Here is a 10,843-nt window from a genome sequence, read left to right on the forward strand (position 1 = left end):
AGAGTGTGTTTGACTTGATCTCCTTCCATATCTTGCAGGTACAGTATTGTATACACCGTTAGAGAAGAAATGGATACTCTCAGTATCACTGTCCCAGCTTCTCTCTTTGATCGTGCTGCAGGGTATTTATTTTCTGCTCTTTTACTCTTCAAGGTGAATGAATACTACTTATCAAATGACCTACTGCATGTAAAAACATAAAGCTGAATACCTGCCAACTTTTAATACATTGAGGTCCATGTTTAATGACCTGAATGTTTCCTCTTTGAGGAAAGTGACTTACCCAAACGCTGTGTTAATCAGTAGGTGCTATCACTTTTCTGTTTGTTTTGGATGTTATGGTTGTGTGAATGTGCAACAGACTTAAACAGCACCCTGACTGATAAACGCACTGCTTAAAAATGGCCCCAGTAGCACAGAAACACACCCTATGTGGAAGTGAAAATATTAGCTGTGTTATAACTCTGTAATGTAGACCTGCTAGTGTTGCAAAATCCATGTAAAAGTCAACTTGTAGTCAATTTTTTTAATAAGCTCCAACTGCATTTTTCTAATCCCTCCGTGAAAGTTATAAGAATATTTATGTGAAAAGTGAGAGTGTGGCAGGATTCAGTTATGGCTCAGCAAGAAATCTGACTTTTAATTATAGACTGAAAGACTCCTTTTTCAGGTTTGCCATGCAGAAAAGCACCCTCTCTGCTAGTATCCACTTTATTTAGGGTGCCCACTTCTTAGGTTTACACTAATATTAAGGTTTGCTGTTGGTTACGTTTAAAATAATGTTACATGGAAACCTTAAAATATTCAATTTAGTTCTGTTTTATTTATGTTATATTAATGCACAACAACACTCAGACACTCATTTGGGGTCATGCTGAATAAAAAATTGAGTCTACTTTGAAAATCTTGGTCGTCCTATATTTCAAGATCTGTGCAATGAAACCGCACACTCATTGGCTAACAAACTGTCAGTCACAAATCAGTAGCCAGTGTGAATGCACCTGCTCTATTCTCTGTCCCTGTTTTTTCACTGCCATGTTGGTGACAGGGGAAATGGTCATGTCAACACTTCAAAACAGCTGTTTACAAACCAAGCTACATCTAGACCCATTTTCTCTAGCAACTAGAGGTTTTCAATGAGCTTTAAATTGTAGGTTACAAGCCCTACAATATTAAACAAACAAAAAATTAGAAAAAAAAATACACCAATCAGATGACCTGATAAAAGCAAACAAGCACTTCCCGAGAAAGGGAAGGAAAAACTCCCTTTTAACAGGAAGGAACCTTTGCCAGTACAAGCCCAGGGGAGGGGAAGCCATATTCCACAAGTGGTTAGGGGTGAGCAGAGAGAAACAGGACTAACGACATGCTGAGGAAGAGAGCTACTATTTTTGAACTAATAATTAAATGCAAAGGGATGTATAAACGCATAGAGTTTAAAAGAGGTGAGTGAAGAGGAAACACTTGTTGCATCATGGGAAGCCCCCAGGAGCCTAGGACGATTGCCGACTAACTAAGGGAGGGTTCAAGGTAACCTGAGCCAGAGCGTACTATAAACATGTCCAATAGGGAGGTTTTAAGCCTGATCTTAAAAGCTCTGCTGTTGGTTCCACAGGAGAGGGACCTTAAAGTTGAAGGCTCTGCATTCCACTTTTAAATATACTAGGACCTGCAATTAAGCCTGCAGTCTGAGAGCAAAGTGCTCTAGTGTAATATAAGAGCTTTACGGTGTGATCGGAGCTGATTTTTTAATCTCTTGTATGTAAGGTGAAGGACTTTAAATTTGATTCTGGATGTAACAAGAAAGGATTGAGGAGAAGATAAAAATAGAAGAAATAGTTTCTGTCTTTCGGGTCCCCGTCAGTACTCTTACCACAGCTTGAGCCTGAAAATAATAAATGCATGAACTGGTTTTCAGCATCAATAATAATAATAATAATAATAATTGGATTTATATAGAGCTTTTCAAGGCACCCAAAGCGCTTTACAATGCCACTATTCATTCACTCTCACATTCACACACTGGTGGAGGCAAGCTACGGTTGTAGCCACAGCTGCCCTGGGGCAGACTGACAGAAGCGAGGCTGCCATGTCGCGCCATCGGCCCCTCTGGCCAACACCATCACTCTGACACGGGATGTTTCTAATTTTGGAGATGTTGTACAAGTGAAAGAAAGCTGTCCTACGTATTTGTTTAATTAAGCCTGTGTTTCTAAGCTAAAAAGAACTAAGACATGAAAAAAGTCATGCCTAGAAATAAAATTAAAACTGTATTTTAATTTTTCAAACTGAATATCCTATGCCTCATTCTCCTCTTCCATCTTAAATATACAGTCTTTTGGTAAGAACAATGCAGTGTAGCATGGCAGACTTTGTGGATGGGGACCTGCTCCCTCAGTAGATATGAATTACTCCTTCCAGGGTACTCCAAATCTTACCTGATCAACCTTGACTTCAAACAGCATCGCCAAACCAGCGAAAAATTGTCTTTAAAAATGGCTTTGCATAGCAAAGTGTTGCATTTCTTGGAGGTTCCTGGTACTTTAAAAATAGTCAGTTTCCTATAATAACAACACTGTGTTAACTTTTGCATGTAATACAACTTAATCCGAGACTTATCACTAACTTCCTCAGTAAATGCAGGGGCATGCATGCTTTGGCACAAGCAGCCATCCAGATCTCACTTGCTGTGTCCCTCCTTCTCACCAGACGCTGGGAACAAGAAACTATGGCCCCCAGACCTGTGTGGCTGAGTGTGCATTTGTGTGTATGTGTGTTTGTCGAACAAGCTATCAAACAGGAGCCGAGACCCGCCACCTCCACCCCCGCCATCACCTCCACAGTCCTTTTCCTGCCTGTAGGGTGATTCCTGCCCCTGCGCTCCCTCCACTTCCTTCACACACATATCAGCCTCCAGCAGCAGTACCTCTTCCTGAATCTGGCTCAAGTTCTCTGGATACTGTGGACAAGCAACAACAGCTCATCCATCTCTCTGTGTGTGTGTTTCCATGCCTCCATGCACTCTCTTGCTTTCCCTCTCACTTGCTTTCTCTGCTTGAATTCTCACTTAAAAGGAACGCAGCCTGAGAATATTTTAACACATTATCTTTCATCATGTGTCCCCAGGTGACACATAGTTGACTTCCGGGGCCTCTGCAAATATATTCTCAACATACATATGCATAAAATCTTACACTCCAGCTTAGCACTCTCAGGGTGTTATTTAACTTCCTCAAAACTGCCTATAATATTCCAGAGACACGTTGGCTGTACTCAGTACCACTCCCTTTCCACAGTTTCCTCAATGCCCATGTTCACGTGGGACAGATAGTCTATTTCTGTAATTAGGATTTGTAGCCCTAACTTGTATGATAATACTGATGAAAAACGAGCTCAATATATAGTGATGGCTAGCCAACTAATAAATCACAGAAAAATTAAGCACAACAGCCATTCGGCGAGTGGTTTGAATTTGATCACATTCATACAAAGAATGTGGATTTCAAACAAACCCAATAATATGAATAAAAGGTGATTTCAGTGCTGTAACCTGAACTGGAACCAAAACTGTGACCAAACCACAGAAAGAAGGACAGGAATTTGGGATATAACAAAGGTCTTTTTCTTCTGGGAGTTGTGTTTAAACAAAAAGGGTTCAGGCTCTCAGGATTATATGTGACATTTGCCTTTATAAACACCACAGTAACAGCAAAACCATTTTGCCTGTTCTGGAAAATAATCCCCCCTCCCCAACCCCCTTTTTAGTTATCTGGCTGTGTCTGTTGACTGTCTGAAATCACGTTATCCTCTGTGATCCCATGGTGAACTCAGAACTTTTTTTTTTCACATTATACCTGCAGGTCGACTCCATGCTGTTATGATTAGGGCTTCCTCAGTCTGATCCAGAGGCTTTCCATAACATCATTAATGAGGTGTGTGCCTGTGTGTAAAGTCCATCTACCTGTTCAGGGTCAGAAGGGGCCATAACATCAACATCCATCAACATCCTGACAACATGGAGGGTTTGGTTGGTGTCAAAATGACAGGTCACTGTGCTCTACAGCTGGTGATGGACCCAGATCACTCTTTTCCCATCCTCAGTGCCCCGACCTCACCCCAGCAAGCAGATTGCGAGAATTGGGCTGGTGGTAGGTTGCATACCCTCGATTCTGGACCATGTTTTCTTTTCAGTGGGTCTGATGAATGAGCAGGAAAATAGTCGCAGCTTTTGTAACAGTATTGTAGTAGTACTAGTACTAGTAGCGTGGTGTTGTAGTTTAAAAAATGTTTTATAGTGGTTTTTAAATTACTGACACACATCCTCATGTAAGTGAATAATGCATTACACAAAGATATTTTTTTAACCCGAAATCATAAATATTATCAGGCTTGTTAAAAATTCTTTTCAGAATTTTCTCCAAGCACAAAGTTCAAGATTTGAGTTAAACTGTGTGAAGTCAGCACACTGTAAATGTCACAAAATGATCAACTAGCCTATTGAGCAACATCAGTACTTTTAACAGGACAAATGGGTAAACTTGAGTTACTCATACTTTTATGATGCGCAGTGCTTTGTGAAACATGTAAGGCTTACAGTATCATACTGTCATGAAAAAGGAAACTTTTCATGGGGCTCTATGCGGTCCTGTGAAAACCGAAGTGCACCTAATGATTCAATAGCTTGTACAACCAACTCTAACAGTCATCATTTGCTGTAAGACTTTATCAGTCTCTCGGAGGAATTTTGTCTCACTTTTCTTTACAGCGTTCTTTCATTTCACTGAGGTTTGTAGAGATCCCTCTATGCACGGCTCTTTAAGGTCCTTCTACACAATCAAGATCTGGACTTTCATTGGACCGTTGCGACACCTTGATTCTTTTGTTTTTCACCCATTCTGTTGTATGATCGTTGTCCTGTTTTGACTATCAGACAATCTCACATTTAACTCTATAACTTTTTGGCATACAGAGGAGTTCATGCTCACCATAATGACCAGTACCCAGGTCCTGGGGATTCGCACTGATATGCTGTGTTTGTCTTTCTTGTGGCCAGACATCTTCACTTTGGTCCAAAGGAAATTGTTGCAGAAGGCTTGTGGCTTGTTGAGATGCATCTTTGCAAACCTACGCCGTGCTGCCATGTTCTTTTTAGAGAGGAGAGGCTTTGTCTTGGCAAGACTTCAAAACAAACTGTGCTTTTCCAGTCTTTTGCTGATTGTGCTGTCATCAGCTTTAACATTAAACATGCTAAATGAAGTCTGTAGAGTCTGAGATGTAGCTCTTGGGTGTTTTGCAATTTCTCTGACCTTGGTAAATTTCCACTCTTGAAAATTTTATTGCATTGTGTTAAAACACACCTGAACCCTCCAGATCAGAAAACTGCCAAATTTCTGCTTCAACAGAGGTACTCACACTTCCTGATGATCGTTTAATTATGTACGTTTTGATTACCTAGCTGCTATTTACCCTCTTAATTCCTATGGAAACTGTAAGGGTGGACTTGGTTTTCAAAGAACTGTGAAAACTTTCTTTCCTACATTTCTGTACATCTTGTAAGTCCTAATCTAAAAACTCTTTTTTAAAAGTTTTATTTTTTTTTATTTTTTTAAGATTTAAATACCAGTTGTGGCATGTTAAGGCTCTTTCTGCCCAGACAAGTTTTATTTGGTGGAAATGGTCAAAAGACAGTCCTGCCAAACCACACTGTTGGTTTTTCATAAATGTGACAGTGTGAACATAACCAATTTTCTTTTTTATGATAGGATGTGATAAATATGACAAACAGCTGTGGAGTGGGCCAGAAACACTGGCAAGAACGTTTTCCCTCCATCAGTGCTGATTGGAAAATGTATTTATATATCCAAATTCATTACATATACAACACAGTCAGCTTTACTTTGTGAGACAAGTGGTAGAAATAGAAACATAAACATGAGAAAACATCATAGAAACACATACAAAATAAGTGTAAGCATGAAATGAATGAATAAAAATGCTGAAATTGCCACAAATCATATAGTGAGTGCTGCGAGTGCCCTTCAAACATGCCACAGACCCCTTCGCCCTGCCAAAATGCGCACACACACACACACACACACACACACACACACACACACACACACACACACACACACACACACATAATGCTGCATGCGTACAAAAGGGGACAAGGGACAAAAATACACATTTATACACACAGTGATCTGATAGAATAAGCTTTTAATGTTGTCTAATATTGGGCCTAATGACATGCTACTATTGCCCTCACATTAATTGATATTACACAGACTCTTGAGGACATCTATTTGAAAGAAAATAAGGAGAAGCAGGGACTTGTAATAGCTTTTTAGAAATAAGATAATCATGGCTGGTGCATTACCAGTGATACAGTGATCTTTTATCTGCCACCTGATTAGAAAACACAATGATGCTCACAGTCATACCCACTTGTGTCAAAAGCATTAAGAGGTGAACATTTCTCAGATAGTGAGAAACAATCTGCCAGCTGTCAGTTTACATTTTCTTTCTTTGAAGCTCGAGACACTTACAAATTGGGGTAATAGCATTCTGGTCACATGGTCCACAATCACACAGGAATATCTGGATGGTAACACCATCCCTGCTATCTAAAAGTTAGTCTATGTTATGGCTTGAATTAAACCATCAAGTTAATGTCTGTATAACTCTATTACAATGATAATAAGATTGCTGGTGGAGCCTGAGGAAATGGGAGGCATAGAAAGGAAGTGTTCCTGTCATGGGCAACTTGAAACCTGAATCACGAGGCCCTAAAACCTGCCAGTAACTCACTTTGTATCTTCCTCCCAAAGGAGAAGGTAGTTTTTGTGTGCATGTGTGGTAAAACAGGGGTGAGTGTCTATACGTGCCTGCAAGTGTACATTTAGATCAAATGTAGCCCACTACTACATCTTAGCAACTTTTCCCATCCCATGCTCACCCCATCCACACTGACGTTGTATATTTTTGTACCCTGTCATGTCATTTCCCATCATTCTATGTCTTGAGCCATCTGTTGGCAGTATTTACCCCTTAAGGTTACTTAAGTGGCAGCTTTTCTTTGTGTGAAAGTATACAGTGGAAAGTGACAGGAAAGATGGGAGGGAAAGGGAAACGACATGCGACAAAAGTCGAGATCTCATGTGCTGTGATCTGAACTTCTGTCTTCACATCTTTGCTCCAAGGAGGTGAACAAATCTCTCCAGTCACTTTTTTTTAACAACCAGATTTAACAGCTGCACCTTTCAGATGTGTTCCTGCGAACGCAATAACAGATTTGAGCTTCCGTGCTTCAAGTGTTTGCACCACATGTGTTTCGCTAAAGTCACAAATGGTACCAATTTGCAGCATGTTTTGACTGTACATCAGATCTTCGGTTCAGATACCATTTTTGGATTCATGATTGCTCCTTGATGCAAGTGTTGGAGAAATAAACAAAGACACATATCTGAAAAATGTATGTCAATTTGTGGCTGAGCAGTTGCAGCAACTTTCTGACCCCTGCTGAGTTAAAGTCTGTGCCAAAAAACGAAACAAAAAAATACTTTAGTTTTTCATTTCCAGGTAAAAAAAAATCTCATTGAGATTAAAAATCTCATTTCTTCACATATTAAAGAATTACAAATGTAGTAGTTAATCTGTGGTATTTTTGGATATAGCTTCTTTTTTACTGACTCGATTTTTGGATATAGCTTCTTTTTTACTGACTCGTACAACAGATTTAAACTAAAAATCTGATCTTTTGAAAGCATGAATTTATGTCAATAATAATAAATCGTCACTTACAACAGGGATGATCCAGGGTCTGAGTCACAGCTTCATGCAAACCACAGTTGACCAAGGTTAATGGTATGATGGGCATGGGTGACATAAAGCATACTCTGCACACACAAGCTATTTTTCCTCACAAGCAGACGTTCATGGGAAAACTGGAAGAATGTTTATTTATTTTCCAGCTTTGTGGCACATGCTTCACTAATACCAGATTGCACTCCCTGGCTGCTTTGTTTGGTACACCTGTTCAACTGCTCCTTACAGCAATCAGCCAATCTCACAGTAGCAACTTTGGCATGTAGAAATGGCCCAGATAACCTGCTGAGGTTCAAACTGAACATCAGAATGGGGAAGAAAGGTCAGTTAATGACTTAGTGTGGCAGGGTTGGTGGTGTTAGATGGGTATGGGTCTGAGGATTTCAGAAACTGATGATCTACCGCAAATTCAAACACAGTTATCTGTAGGATTTACAGATGGTCCAAGAAAGAGAAAATATTCAGTGAGCAGCAGTTTTCTGTGCTAAAATGGTCTGTGGATGCCAGAAGTCTAGAAAGGCTACAATGACTCATTTAAACACATAAAATCAGAATATTCAGAAGAGCGTCTCTGAATACATAACATACTAAACCTCAAAGCAAATGTGCAGCAGCAGCAGAAGAGCGCACTGGTTGCCGCTCCCCTCAACTAAAAACAGGAAACTGAGACTACAGATTGTATGAGCTCACAAAAATAGAACAATTTGAAAAATGTTGTCTGGTTTGAAGAGTCTCAATTTATGTTGCCATATTTGGATGCAAGTGTCAGAATTTGGCATGAAGAACATGAAAGCATGGCTCCATCCTGCCTTGGATCAGTGCTTTAGGCTGCTGCTGGTGGTGAAGGATATTTTAGTGACACATTTAAGGCCGCATGGTACCAACTGAGCTCTGTGTAAATGCTGCAGTCTGCCTGAATACTGTGTTTGATTGTGTCCATTCCTTCATGAGCACAGAGCACCCACCTTTGGATGCCTGCTTCCAGGAGAATAACACACCATGTCACAAAGCTCAAAGTGTTTTTTGAAGATAACAGAGTTATCAGTGAGTTTGCTTCAATCTGAGTTAATAAAAAGTCAAAAACTAACTGTGACACTCTGTATTAAATTCATATTCATATTCATATTAAATTCAATTGTCAATTCAGTTTCATTAATTTGTTGGCAAATCTCATCAAGAGCAAGCAATTGGTGACAGTGGGAAAGAAAAAACTCTCTTTTAACAGCAAGAAACCTCCGGCAGAAGCAGGCTCAGGGAGAGGCGGCCATCTTCGGCATCTAGTAGGGGACAATGAGCGAGATGGGACAAAAGACACACTGTGGAAAAAAACCAGGGATTAATAATAACTAACGAATAAATGCAAAAACAAAAGGCGGGTGACAAATCAAATATCCATAAGACACTGTACCACAGTGTCTACGGTGTGTCCACGCTGCATGTGTATGCATTTGTCTTCTCCCTGTTGTAAGTGTGCTGTCATATATGAGTGGACAGCTTCGGCAGGAAGTATTGGAATTGTATTTAGCTCCAGTCACCTTTATGATAAATACTCTTTATGCATTCTCTGATCTGTGAAGTGAAGGCTGTATTTATTTATTTTTTAAAGTTGAAAGCTGAACACCTCTCAGTTCCACTGGAGCATGATTGGCTTGCTGCCCATTTTCTCTAAAGTGAGTGTGAAATATAGCTGGGATAATAGTTTGTAAACCTTTCAGGTTGTCAGCACAAAGTGTTGGAAATCCTGCTTTTAAGAAAAAAACTGTTGAGAGATGATCTGTACGAGAGCGTAAACACATTTAAAGCCTACGCTGAAGTAGTGCCGTAGAGTTATCAGCCCCGTGGAGCTCATTATCTTTGGGGAAATTCGACTTGATTCAGTGGAGGTATTTAGATTCTACCAATCATTTTCACACAAATCCCAGAATCACCCTGTTGCTGACAACATATACACAAACACCCTAATCATGCATGATTTTCATTACTCTAAACATCCACGATCTTAAGGAATGTTTATCAGAGAGCACAGCTTATGGTAAGATGAAGGTCAGGGGGGTTTGTAACTGCAGTTGGGGAGGAATCAAGGGGGTTGTTTTAGGGGGCCTGAGAGGTGTGAGTGACACTCTTGCTTAGGCTCCCAGGGCCCAGTAGGATCAGTGCGTGTGGAGCCAAGCCAGCTCGCCACACAATGAGGGGAAATGGGAATTTAATACAAACTTTCTCACAAAGTCTCTCAGACCTCCCGCCTCTGTTGCCGGTTTCACTTCCAGACACCCCCAGCCTCGCAATCACCACCTCCTCCACCTCAACCACAACAAGTTGTCAGAAACCTCTAAGAGATGTCGAGTAGCGTGCTGCCATGAATTTACCACTTGACACCATTTTCCCTCCAACTACAATAAATAACGTAAATATTAAAGCTCACGATAACATGAGTTTTAGATACAGCAGTTCAAACATTGCACACTTTTCTTTAATTTTTTTAAGTGATTCACACACAATTACAAGTCGGCACAGTATATATGGTTAAGAAACATCACATTCTCTGTTACTTGCTGCACACAACAGTGCACGAAGACATGCTATTGTTTGTCGCGCTGTTGGTAATATTGTTATTTTGAACCTGGACAGAAGACCCACTGAGCCGTGTCTTTGTCTGGTAGTGTCATTAAGCGAGTGGCTTTGTTGTTCCACAGTTCATAATTACTGTGGAACAACAAAAACTAGAGGATACAATGGCTTGTGTTGGGTGAGCAAAGATGAATGGCTGCAGTTCTGCATGCTTACCATACTGCATTTCCTTCATTTTTATGTACAAACAAACAGTATTCTGTTCACACATGCAGTTGCACTGCATATGCATTCAATAGAGGGTTGATTCACTCCAGTGTTCCATCATAAATGGATATATAAAGCATATCTGTGCACAGATATCAAAACACACACACTGCACACTGAGGCATCTGTGTTGACCTAGCCTTTGGTCTTTTCCCTTCTGGCTTCCTATAGTGGCTCCACC

The sequence above is a fragment of the Diplotaxodon limnothrissa genome, linkage group LG17 (genome assembly GCF_057381915.1).
Source record: "Diplotaxodon limnothrissa isolate DT_005_m linkage group LG17, D_limnothrissa_male_GT1.1, whole genome shotgun sequence".
Classification (NCBI taxonomy): domain Eukaryota; kingdom Metazoa; phylum Chordata; class Actinopteri; order Cichliformes; family Cichlidae; genus Diplotaxodon; species Diplotaxodon limnothrissa.